General features: G+C 41.2%; 1 long non-coding RNA gene across 3 annotated transcripts in view; it reads left to right on the top strand.

Moving 5' to 3' along the window:
* Positions 1-23,343, top strand: part of LOC137333334 (uncharacterized) — a 45,789-nt gene that overhangs the window by 11,000 nt on the left and 11,446 nt on the right. For all 3 annotated transcript variants that reach the window (XR_010965864.1, XR_010965863.1, XR_010965865.1), the window contains exons 3-5: positions 12,506-12,604; positions 13,124-13,165; positions 13,343-13,472. This is a non-coding gene — a long non-coding RNA (uncharacterized lncRNA). The remainder of the gene's footprint in view (positions 1-12,505; positions 12,605-13,123; positions 13,166-13,342; positions 13,473-23,343) is intronic.

The following is a 23,343-nucleotide window of genomic DNA, read 5'->3' on the forward strand; positions in this document are numbered from 1 at the left end:
CAAGGAAACCTAAAATAAAAGTTTGAAACTTAACTTCTGAACCTCTTCTGGCCCACAATTTGGCTCCTGACAGGGTTGGCCTGATGGGGAAGCAGTCACTGCTCCTCCGCTCAGGTCTTTCAGTAAAATTGCAGATCAGGTCCTGATGTCATCATTGGACCTGAACTACATATTTAAAGAAAGACCCAGCTCCCTTCCTGCGGGGAGGCAGATAGATCAGAGTGTGTAAGTGACAGACCCCCCCACACCCCCACCAGGCAGGGGCAGTTAAAATTATGGCATAAGATTCTGAACTGCCAAGCTTTCTGAAATATTTTTTGTCTTCCAATCATTATATCTGTTATAACTAACTTTGTTTTACATTGAGCCAAACTAATTATTTGTCTCTGGAGCAGTTTGGATCATTTGAGCTGTCTCATATTGTGACTGGGTGCCCAAAGTGCAAAGCACTCCATTTCACAGCATTAGTATCCTTCATTTTGAAGAGCATGCAATTTGTTTTACAATTATAAATTTAACATTACTTTTTTTTCCTTTTCTGTTTTTCTGGCATGTTGAATGTATCATTGTCATCTTACCCAAGAAAGATGAATTGATCCTCTTTGGGGGTGAATATTTCAATGGCCAAAAAGTAAAATATTTCACTGTTTTATGATAGCAGAGTTTTGGGGCTTGCCTTGGCATTTAATATTTGTGGTGGGTTAATAAGAAGAAAGGAAGAACATATATATGAACTTATAGTGCCTTTCAGGATGTCAGGATATCCCAAAGTAGTTCACAGCCTAAGAAGTATGTTTGAAGTGTGGTTGCTGTTGTAATTTGGGCAAACGTGGCAGCGAACTTGCATATAGCAGGATCCCACAAGTAGCAGTGAGATACATGACCAGATAATGTGTTTTACTGGCATCGCTGAATGTTGGCCAGGACACCAGGTGAACTCCCGTACTCTTCTTTGAATATTTGAATGGGATCTTTTATGTCCACCAGAGCAGGCAGACAGGACTGCCATTTGATCTTTCATCTGAAAGACGGTGCAACAGTTCCTCATTACCGCATTCAAGTGTCAACCTACTTTACATGCTGAAGTCTCTAGAGTGAAGCTTTAATCCACAACCTTCTGCCTCAGAGGCAAGAGTGCTATCACTGAGCCAACACTGACCAGCAAGGAGTTGTAATGTTAGACCAAATTCTTCTAGAGTTGATGAGTGCAAAAAAGATTAGCTATTTTTATCAATACAAAATAATTTATCAATAACTCATGTTAAAAATACCTATTGTGTAGGTGTACCTTAACTTCCAGCACATCCATATAATTGTGTAAGGAGGTGGGGAAATGAGAGAGTTTTGGATAATCATAGTAACATAATATTGTAGTAGGTACAGCACAGGAGAAGGCCATTTGGCCTATTGTGCCTGTGCTGGCTGTTTGAAAGAGTTATCCAATTAGTCTCATTCCCCTGCTCTTTCCCCATCGCCCTGTAATTTTTTTCCCTTCAAGTGTTCATCCAATTCTCTTTTGAAAGTTAGTATTGAATGTGCTTACACCACCCTTTCAATTGTAAACAATTTTACAACACCAAGTTATAGTCCAGCAATTTTATTTTAAATTCACAAGCTTTCGGAGGCTTCCTCCTTCGTCAGGTGAACGATGTGAAAATGAAATCCTCGAAATGAAATCGCATTTATAATTCACAGAACAATGCTTGGTGAGTACAGACAGTTTTTTCAACTGCCCAGTTTTTAAAACTGTCTGTACTCACCAAGCATTGTTCTGTGAATTATAAATGCGATTTCATTTCGAGGATTTCATTTTCACATCGTTCATCTGACGAAGGAGGAAGCCTCCGAAAGCTTGTGAATTTAAAATAAAATTGCTGGACTATAACTTGGTGTTGTAAAATTGTTTACAATTGTCAACCCCAGTCCATCACCGGCATCTCCACATCATGACCACCCTTTCAGGCAGTGCATTACAACTCGCTGCGTAAAAAAATGTTTCGTCATGCCGCTTCTAGCTCTTTTGCCGATCATCTTAATTCTGTGTTGTCTGGTTAGCGACCTTTTTGCCGCTGGAAACAATTTTTCCTTATTTACTCTATCAAAACCGTTTATGATTTTTGAACACCTCTATCAAATCTCCCTTACCTTCTCTGTTCTGAGAACAACCCCAGCTTCTTGTCCAGTCTCTCCACATAACGGAAGTCCCTCATCCCTGGTACCATTCCAGTTAATCTCTTCTGCACTCTCCCTGAGACCTTGACATCCTTCCTAAAGTGCGGTGCCCAGAATTGAACACAATACTCTAGCTGAGGCTTAACCAGTGTTTTATAAAGATTTATCATAACTTCCTTGCTTTTGAACTCTATGTCTCTATTAATAAAGTCCAGGATCCCATATGCTTTTTTAACAGCCTTCTCAACTTGTCCTGCCACCTTCAAAGATTTGTGTATGTGAACCCCCAGGTCTCTCTATTCCTGCACCCACTTCAAAATTGTACCATTTAGTTTATATTGCCTCTCCTCATTCTTCCTAACAAAATATATCACTTCACACTTCTCTGTGTTAAATTTCATCTGCCATGTGTCTGCCCATTTCACCAGTCTGCCTATGTCCTCCTGAAGTCTGTTACTATCCTTCACATTGTTTAATACATTTTTGAGTTTCGTATCATCTGCAAACTTTGAAATTATACCCTCTATACCCAAGTCCAGGTCATTAATATATATCAAAAAAAGCAGTGGTCCTAATCCTGACCCCTGGGGAACGTCACTGTATACTCTCCAGTCTGAAAAACAACCGTTCACCGCTACTCTCTTTTCTCTCCCTTAGCCAATTTTGTATCCATGCTGCCACTATCCCTTTAATCCCATGGGTTTTAATTTTGCTGACAAGTCTATTATGTGGTACTTTATGAAATGCTTTTTGAAAGTCCATATACATAACATCAACCGCTCTACCCTCATCAACCCTCTCCGTTACTTCATCAAAGAACTCAATCAAGTTAGTTAAACGCGATTTTCCTTTAACAAATCCGTGCTGCTCTCATTTATTAGCCCATACTTTTCCAAGTGCCAATTAATTTTGTTCCGGATTAATGTGTCTCAAAGTTTCCCCACCACTGACGTTAGGCTGACTGGTCTGTAATTGCCGGGTTTATCCCTCTTCCCCCTTTTTTGAACAGGGGTATAACATTTGCAATCCTCCACTCCTCCGGTACTGTCCCCATATCTAAGGAGGATTGGAAGATTGTGGCCAGAGCCTCCGCAATTTCCACCCTTACTTCCCTCAGTAACCTAGGATGCATCCCATCTGGACCGGGTGATAAGTCACCATATTGTCTTACTGCTTACATAACAACAACCATTGCGCTTCAAAAATAATTCATTGTGTGGAGTATTTTGAGATGTGATAAGGCATGATATAAGTGCAAGGATTCTGACTTTATAACGTGAACAGTTAATGTGGATGTTAAAATATATACATATCTCCACTTGTTACAAGTGGAATCTCAAAAAAGATTTGCTTCTGAAGGGGGTCTGGAAAAGATGATGAGTCAATACTATAGTCAGTGAGTCCAGCTTCATAGAATAATTGAATCATAGAATGATACAGCACAGGAGGCCGCCATTCGGCCTGTGCCAGCTCTTTGAAAGGGCTATCCAATTAGTCCCACTCCCCTGCCCTTTCCCCACAGTCCTGAAAATTCTCCCACTTCCAAGTACTTATCCAATTCCCTTTTGGAAGTTTATTATTGAATCCCCATTCATAGAGCTTGAGGCAGCAGTTTCAAAACAAAGTCTCTCACACTTCACCATATCTGTTCGTGCAATGGAAATAGCAGATCAGATAAGGAACTATTTTAAATATTGTAATGAGAAGTGTACAGTTAGTATTAGATAAATTGAAAGAAAAACAGCCCTAAAGCATTTATATAGCAGATTTCATGAACTCTGTATGTCCCAAAACACTTTACACTTCAAAAGTACTTACTTAATTGATGTAACCACTGTTGAAATATAGGGAAATTTAATGTGTTTCGGGAATGATTTTGGGTAGATTGTTTTCTGGCATAGGAGTGAGCGGAAGGTGAGACAGATGTTAGAAGATAGTTGTAAACCAGCGTGGTGCAGTTAATTAAATTATCCTACAATTCAATTTTAAGAAAAGACAGGTAGACCATTTGGCCTGGTGAATGCCTTTTCATACAAACATATGAAAAATGAATGACAGGAAAAGACCTACTGGTTCATTCTGCCCATCCCATGTAGTTGTGATGTCTTATGCATCACAATACATACACCCCCACCCTATGTAATCTCCCTGGAGAGACGTAAAACCAGATTAAAAACTCAGGCCGATTTTGGGGGGGGGGTGGCGGTGGAGAGGAGTTTGAAAAATTTGGAAAATTCATCTCCGACCCCAATAGGCGTTCGAAATTAGCCCAGGAGACCACCCTGGCCCTGATTAATGTTATACGATACCTACCTCTTGTATAAGATAACCTTCGCCCCAGCCAGAAACAGGTCCAACTCTCGCTGGAATAAATTTAGCAAATCAGTGTTCGCTGCATGCTCCACAGGTCCACTATTCTCTGGATAAAGAACCACTTCCTAACATCTAACCTAGTTCTGCCTTTGCATAACTTGAGATCGTGACCCCTGTTCCTTCCTAATCTATTTAGTTGAAACAAATTGACTACACAAACACAGTCTATTCCCTTTATAAACCCCGATCAAACAACCCTGATATTTACGCATCTGTGAAGTGTGGACACCCAGCTCTTTTAACCTCTTGATATCTAAGATGCTTTAAACTGGGAATTAATTTTGTGGCCCTCCTCTGCACCCTTTTCAAAGCCTCAATATCACCCAGCATGTTTGGAGACCAAAGTTGGACAGAATACTTTAAGGTGTGGGGGGGGGGCCTAACAAGCACAAAATAGTGTGCTTTGTTTTGTAAGGAATTGTCTTGTAAACATACTCGAGCACCCGATTCGCTCTAGCTATTACGTCACAACATTGGTCATGAACCTTGAGAGATCTATGCACTAGAATGCCCAGATCTCTTTCTTTCCCTCACCATCGGCTTTAATTCTTTTCCCTGAAGGGTGTATGTCTGTTCAGCATTTGCCCTGCCCACTTGCATAACGCCACTTTTCTAAGTTAAACATCATTCACCAGTCACAGGCCAAATCCCCAGCGCGTCTAGATCTGCTTGTAGTAGTCGAGCATTGTCCACAGTCCTGACTCGTACATATCTAAATACCATCTGCAAACTTGCTGATCATTCCCCCAACACTTAGAGGTAGATCATCAATGAAAGTAGTAAATAGCAACGGTCCTAACACAGTCAAGGAAATCTACCATGGCCCCTCAATTTGTTTTTTTATTATTCGTTCATGGGATGTGGGCGTCGCTGGCAAGGCCAGCATTTTTTGGCCATCCCTAATTGCCCTTGAGAAGGTGCTGATGAGCCGCCGCCTTGAACCGCTGCAGTCCGTGTGGTGAAGGTTCTCCCACAGTGCTGTTAGGTAGGGAGTTCCAGGATTTTGACCCAGCAACGATGAAGGAACGGCGATATATTTCCAAGTAGGTTGGTGTGTGATTTCGAGGGGAACATGCAGGTGGTGGTGGTGTTCAACATGTGCCTGCTGCCCTTGTCCTTCTAGGTGGTAGAGGTCACGGGTTTGGCGAGTTGCTGCAGTGCATCCTGTGGATGGTACACACTGCAGCCACTGTGCGCCAGTGGTGAAGGGAGTGAATGTTTCGGGTGGTGGATGGGGTGCCAATCAAGCGGGCTGCTTTGTCCTGGATGGTGTTGAGCTTTTTGAGTGTTGTCGGAGCTGCACTCATCCAGGCAAGTGGAGAGTATTTCATCACACTCCTGACATGTGCCTTGTAGACGGTGGAAAGGCTTTGAGGAGTCAGGAGGTGAGTCACTCGCTACAGAATACCCAGCCTCTGACCTGCTGTTGTAGCCACAGTATTTATGTGGCTGGTCCAGTTGAGTTTCTGGTCAATGGTGACCCCCAGGATGTTGATGGTGGGGGTTTCAGCGATGGTAATGCCATTGAATGTCAAGGGGAGGTGGTGAGACTCTCATGTTGGAGATGGTCAATGCCTGGCACTTGTTTGGCGCGAATGTTATTTGCCACTTATCAGCCCAAGCCTGAATGTTGTCGAGGTCTTGCTGCATGTGGGCACGGACTACTTCATTATCTGAGGGGTTGCGAATGGAACTGAACACTGTGCAATCATCAGCGAACATCCCCATTTCTGACCTTATAATGGAGGGAAGGTCATTGATGAAGCAGCTGAAGATGTTTGGGCCTCGGACACTGCCCTGGATGATACTTGGACTCCAAGGGTTAAATTACGAAGAGAGATCACACAAACTAGGGTTGTATTCCTTGGAATTTAGAAGATTAAGGGTTGATTTGATCGAAATTTTCAAGATATTAAGGGGAACTGATGGGGTAGGTCGAGTGAAACTATTTCCGTTGGTTGGGGAGTCTAGGACTAGGAGACGTAGCCTAAAAATTAGAATCAGAACTTTCAGGAGTGAAGTTAGGAAACACTTCTACACACTGAGGGTAGTAGAAGTTTGGAACACTCTTCCGCAAACGGCAGCTGCTGCGAGCTCAATTGTTAATTTTAAATCTGAGATTGATAGATTTTTGTTTACCTAAGGTATTAAGCGATATGGGGCTCCGGTGAGTATATGGAGTTCGGTCACATATCAGCCATGATCTCATTGAATGGTGGAACAGGCTCGAGCATCTAAATGACCTACTCCTGCTCCTATGTTCTTATGTTGTGGCGGTTTTGTTTGAGGGAGCAATGTTGACCAGGAATTTGAGAAATGCCCTGCTTTGCTTGAATTGTGTCAAAGGATCTTTAAACATCCGGCATATCAGGCGGATGAGCAGTTTAATGTCTTACCTAAACAATGGCACTTCTGACAATACAGCACTTCCTCAACTGCGTTGGAGTGCCAACCTAGATAGATCATGTATTCAAATCGCAGGGGAAGAAGTTTTAGATAAATAAATCTACTAACGGAAATTATAGGATTGAAGTGGACAATAGGTTGGTATGCCCTGTACATTTTTATACAAGGATCATGAGCTGTGCTGCAAAAAAAAAGGTTGATTTATGTTTTAATTGTGAAGAAATGGAGGAGGGTGGATTAAAAATACACTTGTGTAATCAATAATGCTAAATCAAAACATGGAAACATAGAAATTAGGGCAGGAGTAGGTCATTTGGCCCTTCGAGCCTGCTCCGCCATTCAGTATGATCACGGCTGATCCTTTATCTCAATACCGCTTGATGCCTTTTGTGTTTAGAAATCTATCTATCTCCTTCTTAAATATATTCACTGACTTGGCCTCCACAGCCTTCTGTGGTAGAGAATTCCACAGGTTCACAACCCTCTGAGTGAAGAAACTTCTCCTCATCTCAGTCCTAAATGTCCTACCCTGTATCCTGAGACTGACCCCTCGTTCTAGAACCCCCAGACAGGAGAAACATCCTCCCTGCATCCAGTCTGTCCAGCCCTGTCAGAATTTTATACGTTTCAATGAGATCCCCTCTCATTCTTCTGAACTCTAGTGAATATAGGTCTAGTTGACCCAATCTCTCCTCATACGACAGTCCTGCCATCCCAGGAATCAGTCTGGTGAACCTTCGCTGCACTTCCTCTATGGCAAGTATATCCTTTCTTTGGTAAGGAGACCAAACCTGCACACAATACTCCAGGTGTGGTCTCACCAAAGCCCTGTATAACTGCAGTAAGGCATCCTTGCTCCTGTACTCAAATCCTCTTGCAATGAAGGCCAACATACCATTTGCCTTCCTAACTGCTTGCTGCACCTGCATGTTTGCTTTCAGTGACTGGTGTACAAGGACACCCAGGTCCCTTTGTATATCAACATTTCCCAATCTATCACCATTTAAATAACACTCTGCCTTTGTTTTCCTTCCAAACTGGATAACTTCACATTTATCCACGTTATACTGCATCTGCCATGTATTTGCCCACTCACTCAACTTGTCTAAATCACCTTGAAGCCTCTTTGCATCCTCCTCACAACTCACAACCCCACCTCGTTCTGTGTCGTCAGCAAACTTGGAAATATTACATTTGGTTCCCTCATCCAAAGCGTTGATATATATTATGAATAGCTGGGGCCCAAGCACTGATCCCTGCGGTATCCCACTAGTCACGGGGCGTGCCATTTAGAACCGAGATGAGGAGAAATTTCTTCACTCAGAGGGTGGTGAACCTGTGGAATTCTCTACCACAGAAGGCAGTGGAGGCCAAGTCATTAGATGTATTCAAGAAGGAGATAGATATATTTCTTAATGCTAAAGGGATCAAGGGATATGGGGAAAAAGCAGGAACAGGGTACTGAGTTAGACGATCGGCCATGATCATTTTGAATGGCGGAGCAGGCCCGAAGTGCCAAATGGCCGACTCTTGCTCCTATTTTCTATGTTTCTATGTTAAACTGTTTTACACATACCCATTCAATGTTGCAACGTACAGAAATAGAAAATGTTCCATATCCCAGCATAGTTGAAGGCCTCTAACATACATCAGATATGGTTTTCCCCTACCCTAACATGAAACTCTCATCATTCAATCCGCTCTCCCCTCATGCCCTCTTCGAGCTCGTCATGTCCATGAGATCCTCCTCCTGCTGACGACCGAACTTCCCTCCCGGCCCCCATGCTAGCTGATATTGTGAACGGTTCTATCCCTTTTTTTTCAAATTTGCTGTTATCACACCTCTCCTCAAAAAACCCACCCTTTTCCCCTCAGTCCTTGCAAGCTATCGCCCCATCTCCAACCTCCCTTTCCTCTCCAAAGTCCTTGAACGTGTTGCCACCTCCCAAATCCATGCCCATGTTTCCCGCAACTCCATTTTTGAACCTCACCAATCAGGTTTCTGGCCTTGCCATAGCACTGAAACAGCCCTAATCAAAGTTGCAAATAATGTCCTATGTGACTGTGGCCGTGGTGCACTATCCTTCCTCATTCTTCTCGACCTGTTTATAGCCTTTGGCACTGTTCACCACACAATCCTCTTCCAATTTCCAGCCAAGTGGAACTGCCCTCACCTGGTTCCACTCTTCCCCATCAAGTCGTAGCTAGAGAATCTTTTGCAATGGCTTCTCTTCACATCCCCGCACCGTTACCTCTGGAGTCCCCCAAGATCTACCCCTGGCTCCTATTTCTCATCCACATGCTGCCCCCTTTAAGACATCAGCCGAAAACACAACGTCAGGTTCCACCTGTACGCTAATGGCACCCAGCTCTATCTCTCCACCGCCTCTGTTGACTGCTCCACCGCCTCTGTGTTGTCAGACTGCTTGTCTGACATCCAATCCTGGATGAGCCAAAAATTTCCTTCAATTAAACATTAGGAAGATTGAAGCCATTGTCATGGGCCCCCACCACAGGCACTGATTCCGTCCCCAATGCACTCTCTCAGGCTGCGCCAGACACTTCGCAACCTCAGCGTCCTACTTGACTGAACTGAGCTTCCAACCCCATATCCTCTCCATCACAAGGACCGTCTACTTCCATCTCCTTAATATCGCCCATCTCTGCCCCTGCCTCAGCCCATTGGCTGCTGAAACCCTCATCCATGCTTTTGTTACCTACAAGCTAAACTATTTCAATGCTCCCTTGGCCAGCCTCCCAACTTCTGTCCTCCATTAACTTAAACTCATCTGCTGCCCATATCCTATCTCACACCAAGTCCCATTCACCCACCACCGCTGTGATCGCTGTGCTACATGGGCCCCCAGTCCACCAATGCCTCGATTTTTAACATTCTCATCCTAGTGTTCATCCCCTACTTACTTCGCTGCACCAATGGTGGCCATGCCTTCAGCTGTCTAGGCCCTAAGCTCTGGAATTCCTTCACCAAACCTCTCTGCCTCTTCACCTCTCTCTTCCTTTAAGACGGTCCTTAAAACCTACCTCTTTGACCAAGCTTTTAATTATCTGTCTAATGTCTCCTTCTTTGGTTTGATGTTACTTTTTGTTTGATTACGCTGCTATGAAGCACCTTGGGACGTTTTACTACATCAAAGGCGCTATATTAATCCAAGTTATTATTGAGAATAAATTCCAGCATTAAAATTGAATGGTTTTTGGCCCATGAGAAATTTCCTAAAAGGAAACTAAAAAAGGGAATGTCAACATTCGGATCTACATGTCGCAGATGCGTCTGTCCCATGTCAGCATCGGTAGGAGTGACCACCGCACAGTAGTTGTGGAGACCAAGTGTCATCTTCACATAGAGTACACTTTCCATCATATCCTGTGGTACTACCACCGTGCTAAGTGGGATAGATCAAGAGTAGATCTAGCACCTCAAAACTGGGCACCCATGTGGTCCAATCTGAACCACCAGCTGCAGGAGTGTTTTCCACCACAATCTTATCATATGGCCAGGCATATCCCTCACTCCTCCATTGCCATCAAGCCAGATGTCCAACTCTGGTTCAATAAGGAGTATAGAAGAGCAGCACCAGGCGCTCCTGAAAATGAGGTGCCAACCTGGTGAAGCTACTACACAGGACTGCCTGCATGCATGCTAGCCAGCAAAAGCAGCGTGCTATAGACAGAGCTAAGCAATTCCACAACCAACACATTAGGTCAAAGCTCTGCAGCCCTGCCACATCCAGTTGTGAATGGTAATGTACAATTAAGCAACTAAGGGGAGGAGGAGACTCCCCCCATCCTCAACGATGGCAGAGCCCAGCACGTGAGTGCAAAAGACAAGGCTGAAGCATGATTTGCAACCATCTTCAGCCAGAAATGGCGATTGATGATCGTTTGTCTTCTCCTTAGGTCCCCACCATCACAGATGCCAGTCTTCAGCCAATTCTGAAGAAGATAATGGTGTGCATGCACAGATATTGCAGGTAGTTTCCCCAGACTTGAAACTTTGTGATGAATTGATGTTGGAAAAGAAAAGCATCTTCAGGAGTGCCATATTTTGATGTTACCAGTTTGTTATGATCTGAGTCATTGTCTCTCACTTCTAAGTGTTCAGCTGGCTTCCAAGATTTGTGATTTAAAAGAAAGATAGAACTTGCATTTATATAGCACCTTTCACAACATCTGGACGTCCCAAAGTGCTTTACAGCTAATGAAGTACTTTAGAAGCGTAGTCACTGTTGTAATATTGGAAACACAGCAACCAATTTGCAGACAGCAAGGTCCCACAAACAGCAATGTGATCATGACCAGATAATTTGGTTTTTTTCGTGATGACGGTTGAGGGATAAATATTAGCCAGAACATCGGGAAAACTCCCCTACTTTTCTTCGAATACTACCATGGGATCTTTTACGTTCACCTGAGACGGAGCCTCGGTGTAACGTTTCATCTGATGGTGCAGCACAGGTGCTTGTGTGTCTTGTACCTTGTATTTCCAGAACTGCCAGTATTGTTAGGTGTGAAATTTCCAGCTGTGAGGCAAATGCCTGAGATATTAGCACGTTCTAAAAAACATAAAGATAGTTAAATGCAGCTAGCTGCATTTGTCACATGTGCCACAGGGAGCGGCCAAGTGACATTACTATAATCTTTCCTCAACTTTCATTCTCTTTCTGTATTTCTCTTTTGTCTCCTCAGTCTGTACTATTTATAAGTGACTTCTGTTGTTGAGCAAGAGAAATGTCAGAAGTTACACATTCCATACATGCACTTCATCCATTTTGACAGTAAAATCTCTGATTATCTTAACTTCAGAACTGTCAAACTTCTGTACTAAATTTTAATTAATACATCAGCCAGTTAGTATTCAGCCTTTGACTTCTGTTACCACTGCTGGATGTCCGTCTGTGTTTACTTCAGTGACAGGGAAATGGAGAAACATCTATCAGATATGTCATCTGAGTAGGCCCTTTTGTGAGATGGTGTGAATATTTGTGAGGTTTCCTTTATGACTCAAAAAAAACTCCTCCCTGAAGAGAATATGGCAAAGATTAATTTTTGAAAATCTTTTTCAAGTGAGTACTTTACATTGAAGTGTGAATTTGTAATATAATCTAAACCTCTAATTAAAAAAAATCTAAGAGCAGTTGGGTAGGATATGGGTCAGTACTATTTCTTAGTTTCACTCATTCTGTCTTTGAAAATCCAAAATTCGCCCAGCGGGAAACTGATGGGATCGGATCGGCTGCCCGTTTTTCATCCTGCCCGGTTTTACTTTCCATTGAAGTCAATAAAAAGTAAAATCAGGTGGGATGTGAAACAGGCGGCCGATCTGATCTTGTCAGTTTCCTGCCGCGTGGGTTAGGCTAAAATTACCCCCAAGTTGTTCTGCACTGACAGAAGCCTAAGAGCAGTCGTTCCTTTGTCCAGTTGGGAAATGGTGTGTGATGGAAGGGGGAGGGTGGGGGTGGGGTGGATGGAGAAAAATGATTTTTCAATATATAGTGGTGATAATAGGTTTGTTAATCTTTTCCTACTATTGCAGACTTTTCTCTACAATGAGCTATATTTGTACAACATCAAGAAGAACTCATGGACAAAGCTGGGAATCCGAAATCCACCAGCTCCTCGCTCTGCCCATCAGGTAAACTTGAGTCTAGAAATCTGGGCAACAAGAGAGGTTTTTTTTCCCCCATAATTCAAGCAATTATGATGGTTTGCAAGCAATTTGCTGATCATGTATAACCTTTTACCTGTCTTAAAAAAAAGTTTTTATGGTTTTTTTTTAATCAAAGTGGGGACTTCATCCAGTTGGATTTTTAAAATTTTCTTTTCAACGTGATAATAATGGTGGGTTTGGCAGTACCATTTTGTCTTTATGGTAACTATCATTTTGAAAAATGTTTGGGGAGTATCCTTACTTTTTTTGAAAAAGGTGAGATCAGTTGCATTTATTTGACCTACTTGATCTTATTCCCCCCCTCAACCAAAAAAATGACCGTTTGCCTCACACTCTGAATATGTTGGTGTCAAGTAATTGTCTTAATCAAAAGCTATATTTTAGTGTTGATATGTTCCAGTAAGTGGGATCTTACAGCATAAAATTAAGCTTCACTTGCCAGTGGAGAGGCTCAGTTTTTCAGTTTGGTACCTCTTCGCTTAGGTTGAGATCAGGAGCTCAGAAGACTGGGAGTTTGAATTAAAGGTACAATGAAAATTTCTTTTATAAAATATAGTGTAAAAAGAAAAAATGGCATCCTTTTCACTCTAAAAATGCTGCACTGCCATGCTTTTTCCAATAATGTATAAACCATTCAGCATGACACAGGGTATTGCACAGAAGCTACTGACTCATTTCTTTCATTGCCATGATATGTTGTAGTGGTTTCTCAAGCTGGTGGACAACTTTGGGTGTTTGGAAGAGAATTTGCATTCCCTAATGGTGAACAATTTTACCATTATAAGGCTCTTTGGGTGCTGCATCTGACCAGCAAGACATGGGAACAAATCAAGTAAGAACTTTTTTTGTACCTAGTTACAGTATTATAGGGAAGAGTTTCTGATTTTTTTTTACTGTGTTAGTATTATATTGTTTAACAATTGATATATCAAGGATGAATCTTCTAGTCTTGGCACAATTGGGCTGCTTCTACTACAGACGAGATAACATATCTACACTAATAGTTCTCCAGTACATTGACTCAAAATAGTCTTTGCCGCTGCTTTTCAGCTAATCAGAGTCTAATTTTTTTATCGTAGATCCCACTTCATAAATGATTGATGGGAACCTGGAGGTACAAAAATGAGGCCAGAAAAAAGTTTAGTCGTTTTTTTTGAACAAAGTAATGAACATATTTAAATAGGCTCTAAATCTGTTCGAACCATAGAAACGATACAGCACAGAAGGGGGCCATTTGGCCCAACATGTCCATGCCGGCTCGAAGAACAACCAGGTGCCCATTCTCATCCCACCTTCCAGCACCCGGTCCGTAACCCTGCAGCTTACAGCACTTTAGGTGCAGGTCCAGGTACTTTTTAAAAGAGTTGAGGGTCCCTGCCTCTATCACCAATTCAGGCAGCGAATTCCATACACCCACCACCCTCTGGGTAAAAACGTTTTTCCTCATGTCCCCTCTAATCCTTCCGCCAATCAGCTTAAATCTATGTCCTCTAATTCTTGAACTCTCCGCTAGGGGAAACAAGTACTTCCTGTCTACTCTATCTAGGCCCCGCATAATTTTGTATACCTCAATCAAGTCTCCCCTCAGCCTCCTCTGCGCCAAGGAAAACAATCCCAGCCTATCCAATCTCTCCTCGTAGCTGCAATTTTCAAGCCCTGGCAACATTCTTGTAAATCTTCTCTGCACTCTCTCCAGAGCAATTACGTCCTTCCTGTAATATGGTGACCAGAACTGCTGACAATACTCCAGCTGTGGCCTTACCAGCGTTTTATACAGTTCCATAATTACATCCATGCTTTTGTATTCTATACCTCAGCTAATAACGGAGAGCATTCCATATGCCTTCTTCACAACCTTATCTACTTGTACTGCCACCTTCAGGGAACTGTGCACATGCACTCCAAGGTCTCTCACTTCCTCTACCCCTCAATATATTCCCGTTCACTGGATATTCCCTTTTACTGTTTGCCCTCCCTAAGTGCATTACCTCATGCTTCTCCGGGTTGAACTCCATTTGCCACTTTTCCACCCACTCCACCAACCCATTGATTATCTTCTTGGAGTCTACAGCTATCCTTTTCACTATCAACTACATGGCCAATTTTTGTGTCGTCTGCAAATTTGCCGATCATGCCCCCTATATTCAAGTCCAAATCATTACTATAGACCACAAACAGCAAGGGACCTAACACTGAGCCCTGTAGCACACCGCTGGGAACGGATTTCCATTCGCAAAGGCATCCATTGACTTTTACCCTTTGTTTCCTGTTACTGAGCCAATTATGGATCCAATTCGCCATATTTCCCTCTATCCCATGGGCTTTTACCTTTCTGACCAGTCTGCCATGTGGGACCTTGTCAAATGCCTTACTAAAATCCATGTAGAAAATATCCACTGCACTACCCTCATCAATCCTCCTTGTCACTTCCTCAAAGAATTCAATCAGATTTGTACGGCATGACCTTCCCTGAACTAATCCATGCTGACTATCCCTGATTAAACCACGCCTTTCCAAGTGACAGAATCAATTTTGAGATAGGATAAACTAATAGTTTGCCCACCACCGAGGTAAGACTGACCAGCCTATAATTGTTCGGCTTTCCTTCATACCCTTTTAAACAATGGTACTACGTTTGCGGTCTTCCAGTCCTCCGGTACCTCCCCTGTATCTAGTGAGGATTGGAAAGTGATCCTCAGAGCATCCGCTATTTCCTCCCTGGCTTCCTTCGTTAGCCTATGTGTAATGCAAAAAAAGTTTGTTTTTGGGGCAGCTGCAAATGATAAAACTGTCTGTCTTCTCTGATATGGAGGACAAATGTTATGCCAGATGGTACTTAGTGCTGCAGTGGTATGTTAAAAACATGGCTGTGACGCACTAACTATAGTATTTAACCAACAAGCAGTCCTCGCAAAGTAGTGGTGAATAATGCAGTTACAAATGTTTTATGATGGATGTTCCCATTGGAGAAATATTATTTAAGAACATAGGAACAGGAGTAGGCCATTCAGCCCTTCGTGCCTGCTCCGCCATTTGATAAGATCATGGTTGATCTGTGATCTAACTCCATATACCTGCCTTTGGCCCATATCCCTTAATACCTTTGGTTGCCAAAAAGCTATCTATCTCACATTTAAATTTAGCAATTGAGCTAGTATCAATTGCCGTTTGTGGAAGAGAGTTCCAAACTTCTACCACCCTTTGTGTGTAGAAATGTTTTCTAATCTCGCTCCTGAAAGGTCTGGCTCTAATTTTTAGACTGTGCCCCCTACTCCTAAAATCCCCAACCAGCAGAAATAGTTTCTCCCTATCCACCCTATCTGTTCCCCTTAATATCTTATAAACTTCGATCAGATCACCCCTTAACCTTCGAAACTCTAGAGAATACAACCCCAATTTGTGTAATCTCGCCTCGTAACTTAACCCTTGAAGTTCGGGTATCATTTCTAGTAAACCTAATTTCAGTGGGTTCCAGCCATGTTTCTGCAAATCACAGATCTATCTCTTAGTTGGAAACTTCAGAGTGTAGAACGGTTTTTATTTACAACAGTAACTATTAACTTCCATGGCATTTACCACAAAAATTTGAATAGGTCACTACTGTGTTACAGAAAATAACCACTGTGGGGCCTAACCGCCTTAACTTCAGAACAGATATGCTGAAATTGGTATTGCATTGTGAACTCCAATTTATGCTAACTGTGATTAGTAACAAAACAGAGAAGTTTTTGCATGATGAGGTTTATTTTTGTCTGGGAAGCAGTTTTAAAATAGGTTGCTGCTAAAAATCCAGGTTTGATAGCATAAGCCTATATAAACAATTGAATTCATTGTAAGGGTTGCTTGAGCAATCGATCGTTTTTGCAAACAATACCGTTGGAATGCTTCTGGCATTGTTGTATAATTTAGTATCCTTCCCTTAGTGTAATCTGTGCACCGTACAATGTTGGATGGCTCCAAAGTAAGGACATTATAAATACTGAATCTGGTGTTTCACACAAGGAATTATGACCAAGTGCACTGTTCAGCTCAAGCTTGGTTTGAGGGCAGGGGATAATCAGGGGCATTTATCCCCTTTTTAATAGTGGTACATTCTGTACTTATTTTTATATTTTCAATTTAAATTCCTATCTCAATATTTAAAACAGAAGATCTCTTTGTAAACTTGTATGGCTGTAATTGCACTGTCCTGCCAGTAATAGCACTGTAGTGCCTCCATTGGTTGAGTGTGTAAATGTAGCCTAACAAGTTGTGCAAAGTCAGTTTCCATTGATAATGTGGACATAGAAATTTATAGTGGAAAAAGTTGACAGGAAGTGCGTGTAGATTATTGCCATATATATTTGCGGATTGACTCAAATTTCATATTAGCTGAAATGCAACACTTAAGTACTCACAATACACATAGTATATTTCATCATATCTGGAAAAAATTCCCATTCACAAAGCTAAAACAATGTCAAAAATTGAGAGAACACCTTTGTTGAATACTTTGAGTTTTCACTCCCCCCCCCCCCCCCCCTCCGAACATTTTATGGATTCATGCCTTGGAACTGTTGATTCCCTGACTTTTGAATTTTTCTTCAGGAATCCACAGTGGTTCTCTTAAGCTTATGCTGCTATGAGAGTGGATGCCCTATTGTTTGGTTTCCTTCCCAGAGCACCCATTATTGACTTAAGGTTACTCTTATGGGGGCATTGAGCGTACAGTCTTTCTGTCCTGTGAACTTACATAGCGATGTGATCAACATTCTGGTGAAGTGCTTAAAGATACAGGAGACAAGAATGTTGATCACTTCACAGGACAGAAAGACTGTATGCTCAGCACCCTCAAACACTAAAACTTGCCCTAAGTCCACAACAGGTGCTCTGGGAAGGAAGCTATGCAAAAGACTTATGAATGCACAATGAGTGTGGGTGCCATGACTGGACTGAGGAGGGAAAGATAAAATAATAGAGCAGGAAAATAATTAATGTAAGTAAGAAATGAGACAAAAGTTGGCAACCTTTTATTAATTACCAGTTGCAAGAAGGAGATAGAGCTCATTTAGAATTGGAAGCACATTGGGGTCCTGCAAGCAGGGCACTCATAGCTTGGCTTTGTCCTTGAAAGAGGTATATGTGGAGGCAAGTTTTTGAAAGGCCAGGCTGATGCCTTTGATCCCAATTTTGATTGATAGCTATACCTGACTATGAAAGATACTATTGAGATTTTTTTTTGTCACAGTTCAGTCTGCAAAGCAAAGACTCTGTACCTAGGCACTGGAATGGATTTCTACTTTAGCAGGCAGTTGACAAACTGGGGCGCGCAGCGAGATTCAGCGAATACCCCATTTCGCATATAAACTTCACATTGGGGGTGCTGGTCCAAGTTGTGAATCTTAAAGAACCTCAAGGATTTTGAGACAATTTAATTGTTTAACTGTTCCTGTGAGGTAGTAAAGGCCTCCAATCTAGTGAAATCTGCAGTATTTTTCTTGGTTTTGTTTAATTTGTTAGTATATCTGATTCATAGCTTATAGCCTGCACAATACAGTATGTTAGTGATCCAGAAAGTATGCAGCATCTCGTGCTACGAGTGAACTAATCAGCATAGGGGGTGTATTGTTCATCCTGGGCAAATTGCCTCCCTGATTACTTTGAGATAAGGTGATATTTTGGTTCATAAGCATGGGCTTGCCTATGAAAGTGGTCCTTTGTGCTGCACACAAAAAAAGTATTTAGAAAGTATCTACATCATAATTATGTTAAAAATCTCTGTTCAATACTTTTTGACAATGACATAGACAAAGAAGATAACCCACCAGATGGGGAATCATGAGTGTGATGTCATGACTTACAGTTATTGCATCCCCAGATGTCTAGTTTTTAAAAAAATGTTGGCATTCATTTACAATATACACAGATGAAAAATAGAAAATAATGAAGCTATGCAAAAACACTAAAAGTTTGCTTAGAATAGATGGTATCCATTTAACTTATAAATGTACATGTTTGTTGATGCATATATGCATGAAATACTGTTTCCTGACAGATGTATTCAATTCTTGTTTTATGTTGAGTAAAGTGGTAAGTACAGCTCTGTAAAAGTTAAAGGTCTACTTAATGAGTTTTGCAATAAACCCACACCTAATTAAGCAAATTATCTGAATTAAAAGCCCAGCATTCTAAATTTGAAATGTTAGTCACAGCATCTATACAATTCAGTACCTCTGCCATCCATTGAGCTGTGGGGGAAGGGGGAGAATAGAAGTGATTGTGTAAAGTTGAACAAACAACTGTATAGGATTAAGATGTACATTCCACAAGTCAAGTCTTTAACAACCTGATTTCCAGTCCACTTGTGGCTATTGGCTGACCACCTGCAACAGTGATAGAATCCAGCTCCAAGGAACAGCCAATGAAGTACAAGTAAATAGCTCTCCTGCAATGGTGATTCTGCCTTTCAAGTGACCCAAGGGGAAGAAATCACTTGCTATTTCTTATGTACCAGTGGACAGGCATCAGTGGCAAAGGAAGTAATCCACCTCTGCTGCTCTTTATATGTCAAACTAGGGAAGTCATCTGTTTTGGTCATTGAGGGAGAGCATATGGGAGTAATTCTGTTGGTGGAGGTGGTTGGTCTCTTGTGGGTCCACTCTACAACAAAAGTAGTGGAGAGCTTATTTTATATTGATACCTTGCTAATCTTGTGATTTTTGGTTATTCTTGGTTAGATTTGAGGTTTACAAAGGTCAATTTAATTTGGTTGGATCATTCCCAAGCAATAGAAGTGTTGTTAGTGGGTTATGAGGTGACATTGAAGTGCTAGGAATTTGTGCAATAACATTCATATTCATAATGAGAATGTGGAACTTGCTGCCATGTGGAGTGTTTGAAGCAGAAAGATAGCATTAGTGCATTCATGAGGGAGAGGGGGTTTAGAGGCAAGGTGAGGAGATAATTTGAGTGGGAGGAGCTCATGTGGACTATAAACCAGTTAGGTTGACTGGCCTGTTTGTGCTTTAGGTTCTTTATAATTATGATGGAAGAGATGTTTAACTGACACCCCATCTGCCCTCTGGTGGATGTAAAAGATTCCATGGTACTATTTCAAAAGCAAGGGCGTTCTCCCCAGTGTCTGAACCAATATTTATTCATTAACCAACATCACTAAAAGAAACAGATTATCTGGTTCTTGTTACGTTGCTGTTTGTGGGATCTTGCTTGGTGCAAATGCTGCCATGTTTCCTGCAACAGTGATTATACTTTTAAAAAGTACTGCATTGGCTGTAAAGCACTTTGGGATGCTCTTAAGGCATGAAATATGCTGTATGAATTGAAATTCTTTCTCTCTTCATAAGATGGCAACAGCTGGGCATGAAATCCAAGGCTAAAATTGAGGGGTTTAAATTGTGGTTGAAAACTGTCCCATCTATAATTGATTAGATTAAAAAATTCTGCCCACACTTCTGGCCAACTTTAATTTCTATTTATAAATGGAGACGACTAGTATAAACTTCACATTCTCACCAATGGTGGCACTATAAATATCTCAGTTCCTCAGCCTGTGCTGCAGAGAAATTCTAACCAATTCCACTACTCCTTTCCAAATTGTTTGTTTTGCTACTTCACTATAAATATAAAATCAATTATAAAAATGGTGACTTTAAAATAGTGATTAAATTACACCTGGTTCAATTATCCCCTGCTCTCCAATCCTAATTGATTGGAAGACTACACTTAGTCTTTACTCACCATGGACAGTGACATGGAAGATCAATGAGTTCTATATTATAGATTTGTTGGTGTTATTATTCACCTACCTCAATGATTAAAAATACCAATTATACTGGGCTTTTGAATAAGTAGCAAAGCTATAAGTTGGTGAAAGAGGGAGGGGTTATATTAAAGATACTCCTCTTCCAGTGTGTGTTTCTGTAAATGTAATAGAATTTTCTTTCACAAAATGGTGGAAATACTCACCAGGTCAGGCTGCATCTGTAGAGATAACAGACCATTTAACATATCAGGTTTGGACTTTTCTACAAAATACTTGAAGAGTCAGCACCCAAAACATTAACTGGTCTGTTGTCTTCATAAATACTGCTTGACCTGCTGAGTGTTTCCACCATTTTCTGTTTTCCTTTCAGATATACAGCATCTGAAGTTTTTGACTGTTAGCATTTTTAAAAAATTTGTTCTCATGGTGAGTAATGCTTGGAGCTGATAACAAGTATGGCACCTTCATAAGCTACAGATTAATTCTCATTTAACTTCAGACTTCTCATGCTCTCAAGCAACTTATGGAGATTCTTATCATGGCAGGCTGCTGCATTCTTAAGATTAGCTCTCTAAATCAAAATGGTATCTGTTCCTAAAAGACATTTTGCTCCTAAACAACAGTTTTATGCATTTGCCTTTGTTTCTCTTCTGGAGCTGTAGGAAACCAGATTTTTCAGTGATTCATGGATCCAAGCAGTAGACAAAGAAACTTATGCTATTTGGTTGTCTTAAATCAAAAAGTTCTGTTTTAATGATTCAACAATTTCACACAGACATTAAGAATCTAAACAATACATGTACCTTTTTACTGAGGTCTGTTACTTAAATTCTTCTGGGAGTTTCTCCCTCTCGAAAAGCTTCTGGTCACATCACTGACTGCTGTAAAAAAGGTCTTGCCATGATGTCTTTTTATGTTGTTCTTGCCAGTTGGGGAGTGGGTAAAAGTTAAGAAGTTTTGATCAATGACTGACAGTTAGCTGTTTATTTGTGCATCCTGAGATTATGTTAAGCCAGGTGCAGCCCGAACCATTTCCCTCATTTTTGTCTAGACATGTCCTGTTTCCTTCCTCCCCCAAACAGTTTCCAACTGAACATAAGCAGTAGGCCATACAGCCCCTTGAGCCTGCTCTGCCATTCAATAAGACCATAGCTGATCTGTGAACAACTCCTTTCTTGCCTGATCCCCATATCCCTTGATTCCCTTCGAGTCCAAAAATCTATTTATCTCAGCCTTGAATATACTCAATGACTGAGCATCCACAGACCTCTGGGGTAGGGAATTCCAAAGATTCACAACCCTCTGAAGAAATTCCTCATCAGTTGTAAATGGTTGACCCCTTATCCTGTGACTATGCCCCCTAGTTCTAGACTCCAGCCAGAAGAAATATCCTGAGCCTCTACCCTGTCAAGCCCTTTAAGAATTTTATGTTTCAATGAGATCACCTCATTTCTTCTAAACACAAGAGGATAGGCCCATTTTACTCAATCTCTCCTCATAGCACAATTGTCTCATCCCAGCAATGAATCTAGTGAACCTTCATTGCACTGTCTGAGGCAAATATATCCTTCCTATATCCCTTTGCAGACTGTTAGAACTGGATAGCCAGACAGTGAAGGACTGAATACTTTCAGTTGCTTATAAACTTTATTTGCAGAGATTCACCCAATGCACCCCTCACAAACCCACACCTACTCCCTTATACATGGGAGCCAGTGTGTTCCCAATTGCTCATGATAGAATCTTATACTCAAGATTAAATAGGGATCCTGGAGAAGGGTTGATCACAATAAGCTTCTTTGTACACATACCTCTTTGTAAAACAATCTGATAGTTGATGGCTTGAATCTACCCATTTAATTTGAGATTCTCTTTCTCCAGCATTTGTTTCAAACCAGCAAGATAAATCTGTAGACATTTTTACTTACATTTTTGGTAGTGTGTACATTATCCCACAATGACTGATAGTATACCCATAGAATGTTATTTAGACAATAGTCATTACTCCCATTGTACAGGATGTCACTCAAAATATTTGCCAAATAGAATACCATATCCACTTAGTCTACAAGAGCCAGTGTTTCAGTAGCAAGAGTATTTTTAACAACCCTTTTTCTTACTTCCCAAGCTAAAAATGATAACATTTCCCATTTTCACCCCATTTCAGAAACACTATGAAATCAGCTGCACTAGAATACCCATCAGGAAAAAATTGCATGTGAAACATTGCTAAAGATAATTAGCTTTGTTTTCTTTGGGTCACCTAAGGATGGGAACTTAAGTACACATTTATCAATATTTAGTTTCTGTAATGTTTTATTTGCCCTTAAAAACATTCTCTACTATGGGGTGTTTCATTGAAGTACTTAACTCCAACACATCAAAACCAGCAATTAGTCCAGTCTGAGTGCATAACCAGGTCAACTGACCAATCAAACCTCATAATTTCTGTCTCTTTAGATATCACCTTTTTGTGATAACCTAGTACGATTAACCAGGGAGTAACACTAAATAGGACTGTTGATTTCAAGTTGTACCATACAAGATTTTTGTCCCGAGCATTAAGAGACTTAACATTGTATACTATTAAATCAGTGTAAGGAGTTACACAACACCAGGTTATAGTCCAACAGCTTTATTTGAAATCACAAGCTTTCAGAGCTTTGCTTTTAAATCTATGGCCATGACCTTGTTAAAGTCCAATGCCAATGGAACACTTACAAAAAGACATGGGGGAGTCAGTCTATACTTTTTAGAGATGTCACAATTATCACTAATTTCTTCTATCAAGCACTGCACAATTAAAAGAATCTGCAACTAAAACCTTCATCACCGGATTAAAAATCCTCATGACTGCATTTTTAAACATTGGCCAGTAGGGTAGTCAAATTGTCTATTTTAATTTCAGGACAATTTGTCTTTTGTCTCACCTATCCTGAAC

Source organism: Heptranchias perlo, chromosome 16 (assembly GCF_035084215.1).
Source record: "Heptranchias perlo isolate sHepPer1 chromosome 16, sHepPer1.hap1, whole genome shotgun sequence".
Taxonomy (NCBI): Eukaryota; Metazoa; Chordata; class Chondrichthyes; order Hexanchiformes; family Hexanchidae; genus Heptranchias; species Heptranchias perlo.